Consider the following 21,997-nt stretch of genomic DNA (forward strand, 5'->3'; position numbering starts at 1 on the left):
TTTAGCTTAGTATAACACATAATTCATAGACAAATTGGTTTCAATACTTAAAGCTTCATAATGTCCCGATTTCTTTATATTAAAATCATATTTCATTCTGTATTTGCAAATATTCCAATTTTTTAGGCACTATTTATTCACTATGCTTTTATTTGTCTCTCTTCTTCTTTACAATTTAAGCATTAGCATCCTCCATTTCCTTCACATCAGCACATCCCTGGCTTCCTGATATTTGCTTATTATCACCTCCATTGGAGAAAACCAAAAAATAAATCAATAATAAGAAATATATACACTAGTCACTTATTTTAAATGTTAACCATGCTGCTAAAACTTTAAATAAGAAAAGAAGTTTAAAAATATAAGCTCTAATAAAGCTTCAGGATTTTCTGTGAAATTTAACTACCTAAATAGTGACATTTTAGCAAACATCTTTTAGGGGTGAGATTGCAATTTAAAGGAAGGCTATCTTTTAGTTTATTGTCAATAAGTGGAGGAGTATTTGCAAATATTATTTTTCCTACTGATACTATTAAAAACCCCAAAGGAAAAAAAAAAAAAAACAAAGAAACTGAGATCTTGAGAAAATATAGTATTTATGCCTAGGGTATAACTTTAAAAATTATTCAATGAATTAAATTTTAATATTCTTTTTTTTTAAATATTTTTTTAAGATTTTATTTATTTATCCATGAGAGACACACAGAGAGAGAGACAGAGACAGAGACAGAGACACAGGCAGAAGGAGAAGCAGGCTCCGTGCAAGGAACCCGATGTGGGACTTGATCCTGGATCTCCAGGATCACACACACCCCAGGCTGCAGGCGGCGCTAAACCGCTGCGCCACCAGGGCTGCCCAAATTTTAATATTCTTAACAGTTTATTTCAAAGATTTGAATTTTGTCTATTTTGGGAGGACTATATATAATATATATTTATACATATATAATGTGTATAGTATTCATTATATATGTTTATGTAATTATATATAGCATAATTGTGTGTATATATACATATGCAAAATTAGGGTATAGTATTTTGAGGTCTATTATCTAAAATCAGGAATAAAAAAAGACATTAGCTCCTATTTAGACTGAATGTAAGAGAATTCCCAAGTAGATAGCAGAATGTGCTAAGGGAGAATGTGAGCTTCTCTTCACTACCTATATTTAAAGTTGTATTGTTGGTTTAGAAAAGACAAAAAGTAGCCCTGCCTACATTTAAAGGCAGAATCTGTTAGACATCCTCAAACTTTGGGTTTTCACGAATGAGAAAGGCTGACAATATTTTCATTTTCTAAGAAAGATAACACTGAAAATGGTAACTGTGATTATCTCTGGAAATGACAGTAAATTTAAAGGATACAGAAGGGATATATATTCACTTTTTATTCTGTATTCTTAGATATTACTTGTTTTATAAGAACTTCTAACCATTTTGCATAAAAGTATTAAAAATGAAATAAAAGTACTATTCAAGATTTATTATATTTACTTATCTGATGATAGTATATTTATATCTCTGTGTCTAAATAACATAATCACTTAATAATAGAATTATTTAAAGTAAAATAATTTAGTAATAAAAACTCATTATACTGTTTTTATTTTATTGTTTTTCAATGGGTCCATTAATACAACCATAATGATGACAGTGGTAGCTAACAGTGAAAAACACATATTAGATGCTAAACACCGTTTAAGAGACATATATACACATAAGTGTGTATACCTGTTTATTTAATCCTCAAGAAAAAATAAAAATAAAAACTATAACACAAGTAATACTTAATTTTCCCATCGAATACGGAGAAACCTAAGCTTAAAGAGACTTAATAACTTACCCAAGATCTCACAATTATATAAATGAAACAGGATCAAACACAGCCAGTTGTTACTAAGTGGCCTCCATCCTTAATATTTTATGTATGTAAGGTATTGCACAAATTCTAAATTTCACAGGGAAGAATCTGTGAAACTAGTGAAAGCAAAGACAGTGCAGACACAAATTTTGAAAATTCTTGGGGGAAAATACAAATAGTAAGGTTGGTTTTTAAAAAAAATGTGGTTACACTCATACTGGATCTCAAGAGAAGGATGCCTAACAAATGTTAGGATTTTTGTGTTTCCCTATATTTCAGGTTAGTAAAGAATTAAAGATTTACTTTTTCTAGTAACTTATTTTTTCTCAAGTTTATATCACTATTGCAAATAGATATACTTCAAGTATCCTGTTGTTATCAAATGACATTTTAGGTAAACACAGCAACTTAATATTTTGATATTTTAGTTGCCATGAATGCGTTTCAAGTCTATATATTTTAAATGTGATGATATTCTAACAATAAATATACATTTATATATACGCACATATGTTCATGTGTGATAAAGTTTCTAGTGGCCGTCTGGTAAATTTAAGATTTTGATAAATTGGTATACACATATTAGTTAAAATTTTTAACAATAATAGCAATATTTAGTGATAATGACACATTTTGAGCTCTTATTATTGATCAGGCTATCTGATGTATGTATTAAGAGTCCTAATTTAAAAGCAATTTTATATTCATTAAATTTTTACTATTTTGATTTTAAATATATTTTCAATATAGTTTTAAAAATTTATTAGCAGGGCAGCCCTGGTAGCGCAGTGGTTTAGCGCCGCCTGCAGCCGGGGGCGTGATCCTGGAGACCTGGGATCGAGTCCCTTGTCGGGCTTCCTGCATGGAGCCTGCTTCTCCCTCTGCCTGTGTCTCTGCCTCTCTCTCAAATAAATAAATAAATAAATAAATAAATAAATAAATAAATATTTATTAGCATCCAAAGCTTCCAGACCTTGAAGTATGATTTCAGTTATAGATTATTGGACATGATGAGATTCTCCGAATATGGGAGAGAACAATAATGACTAGTCCAAAAAATCGCTACTGATTTTTGTTTTGTTTTGTTTTGTTTTGAATTTTGTAGTGAATGCTTTGTCTGTTTGGCTCTGTAAGAGCACCATCTGGTGGCACCCAAGACTTTCAAAATAATATGTAGACATCATTGTTGCCAGTGATTTTGTGGTGGATAACATAAAACTTGCTAGAATGTAGATTTATATCTTTTAGATTTGTTTATTCTAAGTTCAACCAGACATTTATTATTTTGAGTGAATAATCCATACATGAAGTCAAATTCCATTAACAAAATACATAAAAGACTTTCCACAGGAGAAAAAATACCTTTTCTTGATTACTGATTATTAGACAGAAGTTTACAATGACTAGGGCTTAATCACAGGGAAATCAGTTTGCTTCAAATTGAAATGTGTATATCCCTGCTAAAACTATATTTAGGAGCAGAGAAGCTGTTATCAGACAAGGTTCACTGCCAAATATTCTGCTTATTCCAGTCCTTTGTGTTGCAAGATATTTAATAATTGCAGTAACTTTTTACTGAAAATAATACTAAATGTTAGGATTATTTTAATTGAACTTTAGAAACATCTGTTACATTCAGTCTTACCAGTACTATCCTCATAAAAGTAGCCTTTATGTAGCAAAATGTTTAGAATAGTAAGTGGCTGGCTACCTTGTAACAAGATATAGCTCCAGCAGAATATGATGTCAAATTTAACAAAAATATTAAAAAAAAAAATACTATACTGTTTATATTGTTATAAACTTATAATAAATAATTGTTATTTATTGTAGGAATATAAGGAACCAATTTTAGTAAGTCTTAATTTTTTTTCCTGTATTAAGATAAAGTATGCATCAGTATTTCTTCCATTTTGGTTAAAGATGTGCTTGTTCTCCTATATCAAGTGGATAATTAAAATTTACATATATGTGTACATTCTGTAGATTTTTAGGTCAGCAAATTTCTTCCCAACACATGTTCTACAATCCAAAATATTATAAAATAATTTATATCAATTTTTACTTTTTATTGGCAAATTTTAAAATAACCAAGAAAAGACCAGGGTAAAGAATTTAAGTTCTGAAATTGGGCTATCTGGATCTAAATCATGGCTATGCTCCTTTCTAATTAGATGCTCTTGAACAAATTATTCTCTAGACCATAGTTTCCCTACCTATAAAATGTGGATAAAAGCTTCAATTTCAGAAAGTTGTAATAAGAATTAAATGATTTATTTTTTAAAGGATTTTAAGAGAGAGAGAGAGAGGCAGAAGAGACATAGGCAGAGGGAGAAGCAGGCTCCACACAGGGAGCCTGATGTGGGACTGGATCCCAGGACCCCGGGATCATGCCTTGGGCTGAAGGCGGATGCTCAACCACTGAGCCACTCAGGTATCCCGCATTAAATGATTTAGTACAGATAAAGAGCCTACTTTTATCAAAGCATTAAATAAATAATAATATGTACTGAAATGTTTTATTAAGAGGTATTTATTTGACTCTACTTTTCCTATGGAAATACATTTAACTGATAACTCTTTTTGTCTCTTGATGCAGTGTAAGAGTGATTTTATGCAGTGTAAAATATATTTCTGTGGCAGAATTTTTTAACTATTGCAGAAAATGAATTCCACATTCCTTGGCCATTGGCAAGTCCCCGGCTTTGTTTCCATTGTCTGTGAGGATCCCTCTTTGTCACTACAGTATGTTGAACAAATATTTCTAGGTCTTATCTGTGTAATGACACATAAAGGTTTGGGAAACATTGCTCTAAGTTGATGATGTGAAACAATCATACATTACTATTTCAGTAATTTATCATGTTGTTAGAAAGGCTTAGGGTTTAAAATTCATCATAAGAAAACCCAGGCAAATTCCAAATTGGAGATTTTAAACAAATGGTTCATGTACGCAAATGCATGGAATTCTAGTGAGTATCTCTGATTGCCTCATTGAAGGATCATTTTCAATTTCTTTTATTAATAGTTGGTCTTTTCATAACACCAGGTTTTAGAATTCTAGTTTTTTTTCCGTAAAAATATGCTCTTCTTCATAAGATTCAACATCTTTTACCTATTTATAAAAATGTGTTTTCATTCTATGTTTAAAAAAAAAAAAAAAAAACAACTTCACAGTGCTTGACTCACTATTGATTTTTTTTTTTTCAGATATCATCTCACTCAAATCTACTTTTAAGTATTTCACGTTGGTATGGCCTAGCAAATCAAAACAACAATTTATGTAGCAAGTAAATTAAATTTCCATCCATGAAACCAATTCAGAAAAATAAAAATTGAAAGGATAAAGAGAATATGTTATTTTGATATGAATGTGTATATAGTCTAAGCCGGAGCTGAATAATTTTACTTTGAAAATAACGAGTTAATGGGAAAAACAACTTTGTGCCAAATTGATTGCACTTATTAAGATTTGGATATAACCAAATAATTTAGCAGGTTCCATATTCTTCCATCTGATTTTTGCATATATGTATTCATTACCTAAGGATAATACTGTTTAAATAGGAATAAAATTTTATAGAGCAAGAGATTACAGAAATGAGTTGTGTACAAATAAAGCACAAATAAACTAAGGTTATCTAAAAGTATAATGAACTGTTGATTAATAATACATTAGCAGTTAACACAAAAATCAAATTAGTCATCTAAAGAAGTTTGCATATATATGTTTCCCTTGTCATTGATGGGGCTGTAATAGTTTTTAAAGCAAGTATGCCTGTATGATGAGTTCATTTGGTATTCAGTGTAATAGCACAGATAATAATGAAGTCATTTGGCTTCCATTATATAAACATTAGATAATGGATACCTATATTAAAATGCAACTTTTATGTTTGTGCTTATTTTTGTCTTCATTTGTACACAGTACTAAATCTTTAAAGTTGAGCTTTTATGCAGATTGTTGACATTTATAACTCTGGATCTCAAGTGAATTTTATGGACAAAAACATTCCATTATACTGTTTTAGACTCCAAGATAAACAACAGTTGGATTTGTTAAAAAGGGTGCTCTTATATTATTACCAGTTGTCTAATCTAATTCTCCCTCTCTCATGTTTTGTTGGTTTCTTTAACGGAAGCAAACATCCACAAAAACATCTTGACAAAATATACCATTACATATTTTAAATGTTTGATTTTATTTTTTATTTCTTGGGTTTTAATTTTAATTTTAAAATTATAATAAGAGTTTTCATTTCCAAAGGTTGCTACATCCAGCTAGAGGATAATGGTTTAAAATGACGAGTACTTTCAGCTCCTTTTTCTATTGAATGAAGTTATTTCTGCCACATGAGATGGCAAAAACTCTTTGAAGAGAGCAAGGACTATGCTTATTATACTGCTACATGTTTGTGTTTCTAAGTAATTGCACATTTCAGAGTTTGGAGGCACCAAATATAGGCTGATTTTCTAATGTCAAAAAAAACAAGCAGATACACCAAGCATATTAAATTTTTTTGTATATTATATATGCAAAATTTTTGTAAAACCTCATTGTTGTGTATGTATATTAAAACATATAGCTAAAGGGAAAGTAAATAATTATAATTACGTATTAAGCAATCATAATTTTGGAATAAGAATTGTGCAATTTGTATTACTCTTCATTTTTCGTGGCCTGTTACAGAGAATTCCAAAGTAAGTTTTACTTAAACTATGGAGAGGATAGGAGGTTTAGATTAAACTCTTTTGAAAATGCTTTCTCTGCATAATGAGAAAATCCTAAGTATGACACAGCCTTCAAAGTTGATAAGAATGAAAGAAGAAAGGGATTGGTAGAAGGAGATTACAATTAATGAATAGAATTGGTAAATCAGTTCCTGTGTTTTATCACTCCCTTCTTCCTTTTCTGAAAGCATTCACTATAAGCCTATCCTTCCTTTAGGTCTCAGATTTGGAAAGTAAGCCCCTCTAGCCCTCCTTGGATTGGATGCACCTCAGACAGATTTTCTAATCTCCATCTGCATTTAAACTAATGTGATAGGTTGTTTTAAGAGTACAAAACAAAAAATAAAAGAAAGAAAGAAAAAAAGAAAGAAAGAAAGAAAAAGAAAAAAAGTCATCCAGGCTCACTAACACAGACAAGTAGTTGTAAAACAGAATAGTATTTTAACTGCTGTTTCAGATAATGGTGGATATTCTTTGGTACTACAGCAAAATTTAACAGTGGTAGTCATCTGCATTGTGAAATCTAAAAACATACCAATGAAGTTTTCATAAGCTGCTGTATGAAACTCCTTTGACCTATCTGGCATTTTGGATAAATGGATCTTTTATCTATATACGATGTTGTCATTATCACACTTTGGTCATTTAGAAAATAGTGAAAATACAGATTTGCTGACATATACAGGTATCAAAATGATGATCATTTCATCATAAACAATAAAAAATTCATATCTGTTAATATCACTAATAGTCACATCAAAAAACCTTTAAGTATTGGCATGCTCTGAAGCTCAAGGTGGCAGATACAAGTTTTCCAAAATTACAATTTTCATTTCAATGGTTGAATATTATTATTGGTAACAAATATCATCAGTTGGGTTTTTTTGAAGTGTCAGCCTTTCTTAGCTTATTTGTTAGAAAATGTCTACCAAATACCCGTGTATGAATACCAGTAGTTTGTCTGTCAATTGTCATTTCACGTGAAAATGGTTTTGTATGAAAAAAAGGCATACAAGCACTTTTCTTCACCACCATCATATTTAAGTATATAGTAGATATGCTTTATGCAGTCTTCTCATTTTATAACACAGAATATTAAAAAGACATATTCACATGGTCAGTTTTACTTCTTTTACTCCAAATTTTTACTGCTTCATCAAGGATATTCTTAAGTGAAACTAGCTTTTTATTTTATGCTTCCTTACTACAAATGTGTGGCAGTGTAAAATCAAAATCATCAGTTAGCATTTCTGGTAAAAGGTAAACTTAACATCATATTAGCTTTTCAATATGATGCATTGACATAGACACAGTATCACTTCTATGACATTCTCACTAAAAATTCATAACCTAAATTGAATCATTGATAAAGAAAACCCAAATTGAAGATCATCCTGCAAAATAGCTGTTCTAGTCAAGAGTCAAAGCAAAAGTCAAAGCTGAGGATCTGATTCAATAAAAAGTAGACTGAGGAATATGGCAGCTAAATGCAAATGTTATTCTGTTTTGAAATCTGGACCAAGAAAATGTTTCTCCTCATTAATAGGAGTTTTTTAAAAAACAAAAATACAAAAAGGAAAATTCTGTCATATATGTGTGATAACTCTATATACCCCAATGAAATATTTTATCATGATTTACTTAAAAATATAAGCACTAGGATATCAAAGCCATAATAGATTATTAATAACTTATAAAGTGCAAGAGTAGGACAAAACCCAAACATATCCAAAGAATGGCTAGCAACTTAATGCAGTAAACTGACTAATAATATATCCTTTAGATTTTTATTAATTTCTGTATTAGCTCTTTCTTGAAATATAAAAATAAAGGACAGCCCTGGGAAGTCATACAGCTAGTGATGACTGACTATATTGGGTCTATTCGTTGATACACTGGAACAATAGCAATCATGAAAGCCACAACATGGAAGATCATTAAAAATAAGGCTGAACTGTTTATAGAGATACCCTCCCACCCTCTGGCCCCCATTCTCTACCTTGCTTCTCTCAGTTTTGTTTGTTTTTAATATCAGTATATTTTGATTGTTGGAACAAGATTTAACACTATTGTTTCACTATGATATTTATTATCTTTGCTGATATTGACATCATAGTCTGTGTAGTCAGCATTTCTCTTTCAATTTTTTCCCTGAGGCCCTGGGTTTCCTAGTATATAGCTAAAGTGATCTAGAAAACCCAGAAGTAGTTTTTAGACACATTATTTACCCTTGGGAGCAAACAATACCACTGTCAACTACAATAAAAATGGTTTCTTTATAAATTTCTTCTGTTCTCTCCTACCAGGATGGGAAATACAAAGATATCAGTCCTCTTATATTCTCTTTCTAATTTAGATTCTAGTCTCTTGCATATAGAGTAGATTTTGTCTTTTGTTTTTCAATTGTTGCATTTACATATAATTTTCATTTAAATTCAATTTCCTGTAGACTCTAAGCCATCACCTATATGATTGATAGATAGCAACAATAATTATTTGTCCATATCTTCCAGTGGGTAGTCCTGTGTGTTCTCATAATTGTGAGGTAGTCTTTATCTCTCCCATGATCTTCTTGTAGTTCTTGCTCTGACTCCCTTTGGCTGTGCTTGTTGTCCTAGAAAACTAGTGAAGTAGTAACAAAAATCTCTTGACCAAAACAATAATGAGCTTTAAGACGCAATTTAATCTCTTTCACACACAGCAATTTTCATTTATAAAATATAATATTTAACATCAGCATTTAGAGTTAAAGTTGATTTTGTAGCTTTCCAAAAAAATTTTTTTTTTTAAATTTGGGTAACTGAAGTTCTACTGGTGAATTTTCTTAAAGAAAAATATTTTTGTTTCAAAGGTTGTTTAATCTTTGCATCTAGAGACATGAAACTACTTGTAATTTTACTCTCATCTTATTTTATATTTTAAAGTTTTAAATAGGGCTTAGTAATCAGCCAGAACACAGGTTTGGAAAGTTGACCCATTTTTGGTCATCATGATTTTCCTTGGTCACAGAATAGAAGATTTAATCCTGACTTCTATTTACAGATCATCTAGATTTCTGATGTGGCACTCAATGAATAATATGTTGCAAGGTATTATGTCTTTCCTTCTTTCCCCATAAAGAGTCCATGGTTCTTCTACAAATGTAGATGTGTGTGGATTTTGTCAGAGCCTTCCATAAATTGCTTCAGGCCTATTTAATTTGCAGTAATGACAATTTATAACCATTATTTCTGTAACCATGCTTTTGGTTTAATGTGCCTCTTAAGCATTGTACTGAATGTGTAGAAGACATTTTCCAGGCATTTAATTCAAAACAGGAATCCCTGAATTTTAAAGTATTTCTAAATTTGTGTCATCTGTGGTACATTTTTCCAGTGATCATCAAGGCAATAGAAGACAGTGTTTAGGCGGACTAGAAAGCTATTAGTAAAAGAGAAGGCAGGTGTGTGCAGTAGAATGGCAAAATGCAAAACTGGGGGTGGAAGGTGTTGTGATATACTATTAAAAAGATTGATTGGTCTGCTAATCACTGCATGTTCCAAGTCTGTGAATCATCTGATTTTCTTATGATATCAAAACAAGAAACATATAAATAGAAGATAAGAGAAAAATAAAGCATGTTGAATAGGCTATGAAAGGAACTCACCAATTTACTCATTTAAGGGGAAAAAAAGGAAAAATCAATACATAACATTTTAAAGGAATACGTTGGGATGCCTGGGTGGCTCAGCGGTTGAGTGTCCACCTTCAGCTCAGGTCGTGATCCTGGAATACCAGATTGAGTCCCACATCCCGCTCCTTGCATGGAGCCTGTTTCTCCTCCCTCTGCCTATGTCCCTGCCCCTCTCTCTGTGTCTCTCATGAATAAATAAATAAAATCTTAAAAAAAAAAAAAGAAGTATCTTTACATAGAAAAAAAAAAACAAACAAAACCAAATTCAATAGCTGTAATCTCTAATATAATGCAGATTGGAAGCCAAGTTGCTTAAGGGATGGAATCAGACTAATTTGGGCTCAGATTTGGCTCTGTTGGTTACAAAATGTGATTTCAGGAAAGATCTGTAACCTCTCTGATCTTCTGATCCTCAGGAGTTCTTAGAATCTCCTTCATAGCAATATTAGGAGGAACAAAATGAGAATAATGTATAAAAGTGCGTGGCACAGAGTTGGTGGCAAGTAATGGGTTGCTATTATCATTAGTAGTAGGAACAGTATCACAAGGTCAGGAAAAAAATCATAATGCCCTCTTCAGCACTAAACTCATCTTTTTTTTACAATACTTTCTACTTGATAGGCCCAGTGCAAGATGGTCATATCCAGAGACTCTTAAATTTTAATCACTGCTGATGAATTATATAGTGCAGGAGCTGCTCTGAAGGCAGCTTTTGGAATGGAGACTAAACTTTCACTAGTGGTTGGACGTGGATAAATTAATTTATCTTTTCATCTCGGGTGAGCCCTTGGAGGAAATCATTATCATAAAACATTGTAAATCTATAGACTTGGCAGCTTTTGCCCTGCAGAGTCTCAGGACTTGAGTAAATATGGAGATTTAGAGATTTACTGTCTTTTCCTTTGAAGAGGTTATTTCCCTTGGTAGGGAAAGAGGGACATGGCAATAGGAAAAAAAAAAATTCTTGTTTTAACTTTGAACCTGAACCAGCTTTGAAATACATATATCTTTTTACCAGGATAGCTTTCACAGCTGCAAAGCCATTTTTATTAAATTACAATATTAAACTTTAGAGCAAAGATGAGCTGCGGGACAAGGTCTAATTCAATATATGCACCACCTATCAAGAATCAACATTAAAGGCTGTGAACCATTATCAGCATTTACCTCTGAGACCTGGTGAAACAGAGAAACATCATTAGTATACATTGTCAAGCCAAGAAATTGAAAATGGAAAATAAAAGTAGACATTCAGCCTAAAAGTCAAAAGTTGCATTTGTTTGTAACAAATTTTTTAAGAAAATTGTTTGAGTGGATTCTCACAATAATTATTAGTCTATCTAAATTTATCCTGAGATGCACATAATTTAAGCCATTATATATTCTTTAGATATACATCGGTATCATGTGATTCAATAAAATCATTTTAGAAAGCCTCCTGACAAATGTCTAAAGGGGGACACTCTTTAACAGAGAACATGCATCCTTAAAGTTAAGAAATTTTCCATCTGGAATCAATTCTGCATGACAGCACATAATAATGAAGTAGGATTCAAGCATAGTAGTATCTTGCACATAGAATGGAAGAAAGTGAAGGAAAGTAAGTTTTAGAAGGTATATAATGATTACTCTGAAATGGAAGAACTTGTGGCATCGGATAAGTCGGATTGTTTGTGTTTCTCTATGTGTGTCTGAGAGAGAGAGACTGAAATGAAGGAAATGAGAGGGGATGTATGTATGTGCCACCATGATCCAAACTCTCCAACCTTGGGATGCCTGGGTGGCTCAGCAGTTAAGTGTCTGCCTTTGGCTCACATCGTGATCCTGGAGTCCCTGGATCCAGTCCTACATCGGGTTCCCTGCATGGAGCCTGCTTCTCCCTCTGCCTGTGTCTCTGCTTCTCTCTCTCTCTGTGTTTCTCATGAATAAACAAATAAAATCTTAAAAGAAAAAAAAAAAAAAGCCACCTCTCCAACCTAATTGCTATTGAGCAACCAGAGGCTAAGCCTTCCTTCTTCCTGTGTGTAGAGAATCCTCCTCCTCTTTCTTTTGTGTCCCTTTTCATAATACCATTGAAAACAATTGGTCAGAAAATTGGTTTACAAGTGTATTAGAATTTTTTCCTTTGAATATGACAACAGAGTACTAGTCATGAGCATATGGAACTTTAAAAAAAGATAGCATATGTGAACATCAAATGGATATACCATGTTACGCATATTTAATAGCCAACAATATCTAATGACAGGTCTCAAGAACATAGGTTAGATACATGTTTTGTGCTTTCTAGAATATCTGATATCTACATTACTCCAAGAAGAAATATATATATCCAAAATATAAATATAAATAAATATATATGTATATATATATGCACACAAATATATATGCACATATATATATATATATATCCAAAATAAATAGATATATCCAAAATAAGAGTATCCTGAGGAAATGTTTTCAATATTTAAATGAATACAACCTACCTTAGTTTCTTATAATTCTTCAATAATTGAGATAATAAAACAGTAAATATAAGAAATATATCTTCTCAACAAGGAATTCTAAACACCAAATTGTAAAATAAGGGTTTTTTTGTTTGTTTGTTTGTTTTACTATAATCTCCAAGCATACATCTCAATTAGGCACTAAGGACCCAAAGTTGGAAAAAAGGTTACCATCTTGGGCCAACTACCTCCATTTCTGGACTTTATCAAATAAAATTTACCTTCTGCTAACTGTAACTTTGGAAAGAGCTTGTAGATTGACATATGAGGCCAAGAAACAAAACTCTTAATAAAATTATTACTAACTTATTTTTCCTCTTCTAGGATTCTTTTTAAGTCTATATATTTGTGTTTGTAGAAGTGTGGGAAAAGATGGAAAGATATTTAGGCTAGGTAATATCTGGAAATGTGTCAAGAATTCATGCCTCTATGATTGCCTCAGGAGAGTGGGAATTAGGGAGAAATCAGGGAAAAAGTAGGATATTGAAATTCTATACTAATCTTTGCATTATTTGACTACATGTAATGATTAATAATACATTCTTAGGAAAAGCATTAATAATATTAAAGAATTATTCATGTACTAACCTATGGGTTTTCAACCACTATTTTAAGTACAGAGGTCTCTTCTATCTTCTGCTTCTCTTTATATCTTTTCTTTTTGCTCCTTTTTAATACTTTCTTCTTTTTCTTTTGTCAATGATTAAATGGATGTTTCCTAAACTATTATATAAAACCAGAAGAAAAGAAACAAAGCCAGCAAGATCAAAACACAGATGAGGGCAGGAAAGTAGGTCTTATGTACCCACCATTAAGGAGCAGTGCCTTATTCTCATCTATATGGTATACCCAGGCCATATAAACAACCATAGAATTTTGAAGAATACAGTTGGAAAACTATATGGTTAACTAAAAGAAAAAAATGCAGTAATGGTAACATTTCTTTTACTACTTTAGAATTTCACTTTCTTACTTTACACCTATAAGATATTTTAGCAATGAAATTGCCTGCCTACAAATTTAATTCCAGTAAGGCAATAATTTCTTCCTACTTCATCTTTATTTCTGAAATTTTAATCTGTCTTGACTTTTTTTTAAAAGATTTTATTTATTTATTCATGAAAAACACAGAGAGAGAGAGGCAGAGACACAGGCAGAAGGAGAAGCAGGCTCCATGCAGGGAGCCGGATGTGGGACTCGATCCCAGGTCTCCAGGATCACACCCTAGGCTGAAGGCGGCGCTAAACTGCTGAGCCACTTGGGCTGCCCTGTCTTGACTTTTGAGGCTAAATGTTTCATATTAGCTTCTTGGTGACCATAAGATGTAACTTGAATTCCTAAATAATGTTGTTCAAAATCTTACAGAAACCATGTTACTTTCCCCAGTTAATAAAAAAATACTTTGAAAATAATTTCCTAATGTTTTGATGAGCAAACTTATTTATTGGATTATCAGATAATTTGCTTGTTTTTATAAAACAAATACATTACCCAAATATGATCCAGTAGACATTGAAATGGTGATGATGTCTTTTGCTCTTCTTTCAGATTAGTGGTCTTCTTATCTATATTGAGAGGGGTAGCAGAGTAAATCATTTCTAAGTTATGAATAATCAGTATGAAATTGATGTACATTCCTCTGGTGGTCATAATATCTGAAACTGAGAATAATGGAGAGTCTATGTGGAGAAAAAAGAGAGCAACATAGCATATACTTCTAGTATAGCCCCATACTGCCTTATTGAAAAAAATAATTTCTCAGCTAACTTGTCTACTTTCTTTTATTCTTCTACAAACATTTTATCTTCATCCATTTTCTCTGACCTCAAACAATATATTTTTGACATTCCTTCCTCAAAATTTCTGACTTTGCAAGTGGTGGAGTTTACTGTCATTACTTTCCATTATATTTTCACCTTTAGTATCAGAAGGCACAAATTGACTAAGACATAGTGGGGGCATACTACCTAGAGATGGTTTAGGGCAAACCAGTATGTTCTATCATTTTGTGAAATGATGATTTTGATTATCAATTTTTAATTGGCTTTATTTTAATAAACACATGAAAGCCTTGCTCACATCTAACATCTTTAATAATAAAAATTAAAATTAACTGAAAAATCAAGTATTTATAAATGCTCTAATACTACATACAAATAAATTAATGAAGATATCATGTTCAGAGTAAAAATTCAAGAATCTATAAAAAAGATAAAACACAAGTAAAAATCTATTTTACAAATAAAATTACTAAAATATTTTTTCAAATAGGTCTGGAAAGACATGGAAGAAATACTCTAGAAAAATTATTCAAAAATTCAAAGATAAGGTGGCAAAAAACTTTAAACATGACCCAGTCTAAGAAAGAGGTCAATAGTTGATGAATAAAAGTTCCTGAAAAGAGAAAATAAACTTGGATCACCATCAATCAAAAATGTTGAAAAGAATTTTCCGAGCTGAAGACATAAATATCTAAATTGAAAGATTCCACCAAAGGCCCAGAAAAATGAATAAAAGTAATCATACTTGGATTCCTTATTATGAAACTTTGGAATACCAAAATAAGGAAATCTAAAAGCTTTTAATGAGAAACAAAATCAATAAAGAAGGTCCCTACTCCTTCAAGTTTATTAGCTGTACAGTGTGCAAGGTGATAATTCCATCAAAATCATGAAAAAGACACTATTTTCAACCTAGGGTTTTATTAATCATTTGTGAATATAATATGTAGATAGATTTAGCTATGAAGGATTTGGTAAGTTTGCCATCTACAGACTTTTACTAAATTATGTAAAAATTCACTCCAACAAAATTAGACACATGCTAAGAAAAAGCAAAGATATCTTTAAGGAGGCAGTGGTTCCATCTCTGATAAGCAATGAAGAAAAGTTCCACTATGATTGATATCATCAAGAGTAAGAAAAAAAAAAAAAAAGGATTCATATGAAACCAGAGAAAACTAATCTGTGGAAGAGAAGTTTTCAAGAATATAGGGACTTGATTAGAGAATATAAAAACTTGAGAACTGGAAAAGATGTAAGGAAAAGACAAAAGACATAAGAGTCTTATTTTACAAAATAGAGACTTATTATTGAAAAATTGAGTTAGATAAATCTTTGTTTAAGGATATTATTTAAAAACCACACAAAATAAGAAGAGAAGAATTAATTAAGAGTAATATCAGTATGAATGTAATTGTCAGGTACTCAGCAGAGAGAAAGGAATGGATAATATCAATGAATTATATATCATTAGAAAATCAGTAAGTATCAGCTGAGGTATTTAAAACACTAATTACCTAGCAAACTAAAACAGATTTGAGAAGATAAATATGTGCATATACGAATTAGGTTACTTTCATACTACAATAAACTTATACTGTAATGCAAATAATAAGAAAAAATGTTAAAGATGCATGATGAATGGAAAAAGCACTTAGTAAAATAAAATAAGTTAAATATCAGATTTTTTTTTCTTTTTAAGTGGTTATGAAGAAAGGCCTGAGTAAGCAGTGCTGGCAGGAGAAAGAAACTGGGGGTTTCTGCTACTGTTTGGCGCCATGTTGACGGGGAGAAAGGCAAGTAAAAGAATAAATGTCTAAAGTTTGCTCAGGAGAACATGGTTCTTTGGGGTAAAGAGCTGAAATAAAAGTGTCTTGACTATATTCTCTTAACAAAAATACACATTTAAGCACTTTTCACTAGCACAAGCAAGCTGATTCTTTATAGCCAGTTTTATATTCAGATAGTGAGTGAACAAAATATTTGTGAGTCATTTTAGTGAATATTAAAATAATGAGAATTTGAATGACAAGACATATTTGCACTACTTTAAAAATATTTATGAAGTCACAGATTCATTCTTTTCCTTTTAACATTGATTCAATAGGATTTATTTTCGTCTAATGTGTAGATTATAAATCTCTATTTCCTTTGTTGCATATTAAATTATTATATGTAAAATTTTTATTTCTGGAACACAGGTATTTTTCAAGCCTACATATCCTGTTTTAATTATTGTTTCTTTAGAAAACATTGTATGACGTGGTAAATGTTGATGTTCCTTTCCTTTATTAATTTTTTTAAAGATTTTATTTATTTATTCATGAGAGACACAGAGAGAGAGAGGCATAGACAGAGGCAGAGGGAGAAGCAGGCTCCCTGCAAGGAGTCCAACGCAGGACCCCATCCTGGGACCGCGGGATCACACCCTGAGCCAAAGGCAGATGCCCAACGGCTGAGCCACCCAGGCTTCTATACTTACTATTAACTGTTATTTAATGTTTTCACTTAAACTAAAACTAAATTTAGCATCAGTTTGTCAGATTCTATAAAATGTCTTATAACATTTACTTATTTATAATCATACCAAACACCTCTTTGCATTTTAAACACTCAAATGAATCCATATGTATGCATTGTATTTCCCCACCCATATCACTAATGATAGTGTGTATATATGAGAAAAGCTATCACAATGAAATTTTTGTTTAGGTTTCATAAGTTATTAGTATATAAACAATTTGTTAGTCTTTATAAACCATTATTTCATTTAAAAATAACCAAAGTATGGGGCACCTAAGTGCCTCAGTGGTTGAGCATCTGCCTTCAACTCAGGACGTGATCCCAGGGTCCTGGGATCAAGTCCCACATCAGGTTCCCTGCGGGAAGCCTGCTTCTCCCTCTGCCTGTGTCTCTGGCTCTCTCTCTCTCTGTGTCTCGCATGAATAAATAAATAAAATATTTAAAAATAATAATAACCAAAGTAATTTTTATAAAGGAGAAGAAATGTAAGTAAGCATTTAGCTCAATACCTGACATAGAACAAAAGTTCATGATATATTTGTTTTCTGTTACCGTCATGAATTGAACCATGATGGACTGATATTTATTATGTTCTATATATTGCTAAATAATACACTGATGTAAACTTGTAAACAAGATCTTAGCAGAATCTTGTATAAACAAAAAAGATTTTTCATGACAAAAAAAGCTTTCAGTAAAATTCATATTAATTGCAAATGCTTAAAGCCTTCCCTTAGGCAATAGTTTGATGGTCTCATTTGAAATACCCTAAGTTCCTTAAAGCAATATTATATATTTATGGTAAAATTATAATTTGCCATTGTTTATATTTTCTTCTTCTCTAATTCCAGATTCGTGAGATATTCTTGTATTTGTAGTTTGGGCATTGTTTTAACATGCAAATGGTATTGCTACAGTTAAGATAATTCATTTGCTGTACATAATTTTTTTTTTTATAGTACCAAGCATTAACTGTTTTATATGTCTTATAATATATCTCAACTCTAAGAAAATTGTCAAACAGATTCACTTTTAATTAATATGGTCTGAATTAAATTTTTCTTGGCGAAACTTCATTCCTGATGATTTGGCCTAACTTTTATTTTTAAGTAGTATTATTTCTACTTTTTACATGATTATACCTACCTTTGTAGGTCTTTGGTAACTGAAAATGTTTTCTTTATAATCATTAATTCAGCAAATGTTCACTTTACCAAAACAATAGTTATTTTATTAGCCTTCTCAAAAAGCACTCTAAAGAGTTTCCTATTTTAATTGAACTATACATTTTATTTCTTTTCATTGCTAACATCTTTTCCACTCATTCCTGTTGATGTTAGATGTTGTCTATTTATGATTTTTTGTTCCCTTGAAAAAAATTAATTAATTCCTCCCTAAATTGTTTTTCTTTTCCATTAAAATAATAAGACATGTTAACAGTGCTCTGTAAGAATTGTTTTGACAGTGTATGACTTACTGCATTGATTTTCCATGATTATTCAGGTGGTTAGTCATTTCTGAATTCTTTTCTGTGGCATCTCTGATAGGCTTCTTACAGAACACAGTGTTTTCCTTTTCTTGATTTGAAACTTATAATTAAGACCTATTTATTTATCTGGTCACATTTAAGGTTATTTAAGGAAGCATGTTGGTTATCATTTTGGAATATACATAAAGTAAAATTTAAAATATTTGCTGAAAGTGTTAATTTCCATCATTTAAATTAAACATTCTCTGTAGAAAGTTTGCAAAATACCACCTTTACTGCTACTGATTTAGATTAAGTCTCAATAATTTTTGGCAGAGATATAATCCTCCCTGCAGGCAGGAGCTAAATGATTCCCCTTTTCGACATACTGTATTTTCAGGCCATTAAAATATTATTTCGTGTGCTGAAATAGTAATCTGTTGAATGGCACCCTGGTGGCTGAGAAGTGCTAATGTAGATTCCAAAAGTTCCATTGAGTAACACATGCATTGGATTGAGAAAATATTTTTCCAGAGATATCTCAAATAAAACAAACTTACATGAAATAATATATATTTCCTAATACCCTTAATTTTCTTGTGTCTAAAATCCCATCCTCAGGCTAAAGTTCTTTGAAAGCAATTCAGCAAGTTTAATATGTACATTATAAATTAGTACTTAATATAATTATATAATAATACTTACAAATCTTTAAAAGTATGTACCAAGATTCCTACTTGTGAAATCAATTCAAATTGATTTTAGAGTGAGCTATGAGTTCCTAGATTAAAAAACAAGTTGAAGGTCATAGAAAAGATAATGTAACTGTTATTTATTAAGATTAATGAAACATTTCCCCAAATAATCGCCATAGGCTCACACTTGGTCCAATATCTATATTGTAATTCTAGAGATGAAAACCCATAATGTCATAAGAAAGTGGTCAAACTCTAAGTTGTTGAAATCAACAGTGAGGTTAAAATCAAAGTATGTGAAGAGTTCAAAGAAGAATATATTCAAAAAAATGAAAAAAAAAAGAAATTTTGAATCTGATTATTTTTGTGCACTATATTGTAATGCATTAATCTGTAGTGGAAGAAGGAGAATGGCTTGGGTTCACATGTGGGATCAGCTTTTAATTAATTGGATTACCTTGGATAATACAAATTATAATAATAGTCTGTTGATAAAGTAATAATCATAATAAAAGCTATAGTTAACAGTTATTGAGGGTTTTCTGCTGGTCAGACATTATATTAATGGTGCCTATGCATTATCCCATAATTTTTCCAACCTCCTACCTATATATTATTACCGGTTTTTTTAAAGATTTTTTATTTATCTACTTATTTGGGAGAGAGAGAGACTGAGACAGAGATAGCAAGAGAGAGCATGAGCAGGGATGAGAGGGAGAAGCAGGCGCCAGGTGAGCAGGAAGCCCAACGTGGGGCTCCCTCCCAGGACCCCGGGATCATGACCAAGTTGAAGGCAAATGCCTAACTGACTGAGCCACCTAGGTTCCCCTATTATCAACATTTACAGAAGAGAACATCAAATTATAGAAAGCTAAAATAACTTGTCCAAGTTCATACAGCTTGATAGTAGAGAAATTATAATTTAAAATTAGATTATATGACTCTAGGAATTATAGTCTTAACTTCTAGCTCATGCTACCTCCTAGTTATGTAACTTCTCTAAAGATTAGTTTCTTCACTTATAGGTAAGAATCATAAATTTAAATGCCCAGGACTACTGTGAGGTTCAGGTTTCAATTAAAAAATATTTAAAGAATTCCTGCTATGCACTGGGTGCTATACTATGTATGAAGATACCAATACTCATTATTACAGTGTTTTTAGTATCCTGAGCAATAACGATAAGTAAGCAAGTAATTAGATGAAACATGATGTCATTCTTCATAGTGCTCCTCCCTTCACTCCCATATTTAACACTCAGCATTTCTTTTTGACTCTACTTCTCCATATATTAAATCTAAAACTTATCTTTTGTATTTCTACAAGCTTAGGTCAAGACAAAATCAATGTATCCCCTAAGGTACGTAAGAAGACCTTTAACCAACCTACATGCTTCCCAAGCTCTTCAGAACAGGACAGATGGATAGAGAAATGAGGAAGAGGCAGCTAGACAAGATTTGGAGGGTTAGATTCTAATAAAAGAGTGTTGGGGAGAAAGAAATTACCCTTCAAAATCCTTCTAGTTGGACTAAGAACTATGTCTTAGTTGTCTCGTTGACACGAGACAAATTAATTTAAAAAATTAAAATTTAATAGCCTATGTATGAGGAATAGACACAGACATAGAAATTCCAAAGACAGGCAACATGATGCTCATAGGAGTTAAGGAGATGGATGGGGTAAGGGTCTGAAGATACAAAGGGGAGAAAGATCATTAGCCAGGAAGAGAAAAGATGTTTGGAAAACAAAGGTTGCCTTATGTAGATAAGTTTCTTAGGTAAAGAGAAATCTCTGTTAATAGCTCTCTTGCTGATATAAGCAGGCAGTTGAAAGGGAAGTAAAGAGCTTCTGTTTCTACTGGGTTTTGCTTACTTTAACTCGATATGGTGTTCATGCCAAAGTGGCCCATCTTGGGGAGGCCTGCCCTTGGTCCCTACAAGAGTCTATGGCAGCACCCTCTGCCTGTATAAGATTTAACTATGACAAAAAGTTTAGGATGGAGAATAGAGATTCTCTCAGGAAAGTTAAATCTTAGTTTAAAATAGCATCTTAGTAAAATTGAAGACTGAGTTTGTTAGAAGGAAAGATTATCATAGGAGAAACCCCCCAAATGAGGTTAAGTCAGATCATACAGAGCCTTGTGAGAGATATTAAGGATTTTATAAATCATTTTATAAGTTATGGAAATTTATTAAAAAGTTTTAAGCAAGAAGGAAGGTGGTGAGTTGTGAAATATTTTACTGCCTTAATGGTGTGCATAATATTTGGGATATTTATATCATTTGCATTTTGTATGAGTTTTGATATTGTTAGGTGTAAGTCTATCATGTACTATTTGTTTTCTATTTTCCCAGTCTTATCTTTGCTCCCTTTATCCTTATAATGAGTTTAATTATGCTACTCTTGGGTATTGCTGCGTCTACATCCATTTTGCTTGGCCAAGCAGCCTGTGGAGGCCTTTAACTGACATTAGCATCTCATACAAGCACATGATCTAGATAATAGCCTCTCAGTTTACAAGTAAATGTAAGTTCCTATAATGGAACAGACTTTGTATTAATCTCCTTTGCCTCCTAGGGCCTTCCCCTGTGTACTCCTTAGATAAGACCCTTATAGAGCTTCACCAAAAGTCTGCTCTTTTTGGTTTGAATTAATTGATTTGGCCTCAGTTTGGAAACCCCAAAGCACTCCACAGAGACCTTGGAGAAGGCATGTGCCCCTCATCCTGCTGCTTTCTCTGCCTACACCCTGCTTTGAC

The 21,997-nt window shown here is 31.8% G+C and overlaps 1 protein-coding gene across 9 annotated transcripts in view; it reads left to right on the plus strand.

The window, feature by feature from the left end:
* Positions 1–16,471, plus strand: part of LOC144320383 (uncharacterized) — a 232,843-nt gene extending 216,372 nt beyond the window's left edge. For 2 of the 9 annotated variants that reach the window (XM_077908863.1, XM_077908859.1), the window contains one exon: positions 16,256–16,460. The gene's annotated coding sequence lies outside the window, so the exon portion shown is untranslated. Of the gene's footprint in view, positions 1–5,071; positions 5,501–16,255 lie in introns of those variants that run through there. The other 7 variants (XM_077908857.1, XM_077908860.1, XM_077908866.1 and 4 more) reach the window with 6 other exon arrangements.
* The last annotated feature ends 5,526 nt before the right edge of the window (positions 16,472–21,997 follow it).

The sequence above is a fragment of the Canis aureus genome, chromosome 9, assembly GCF_053574225.1.
Source record: "Canis aureus isolate CA01 chromosome 9, VMU_Caureus_v.1.0, whole genome shotgun sequence".
NCBI classification, from domain to species: Eukaryota; Metazoa; Chordata; class Mammalia; order Carnivora; family Canidae; genus Canis; species Canis aureus.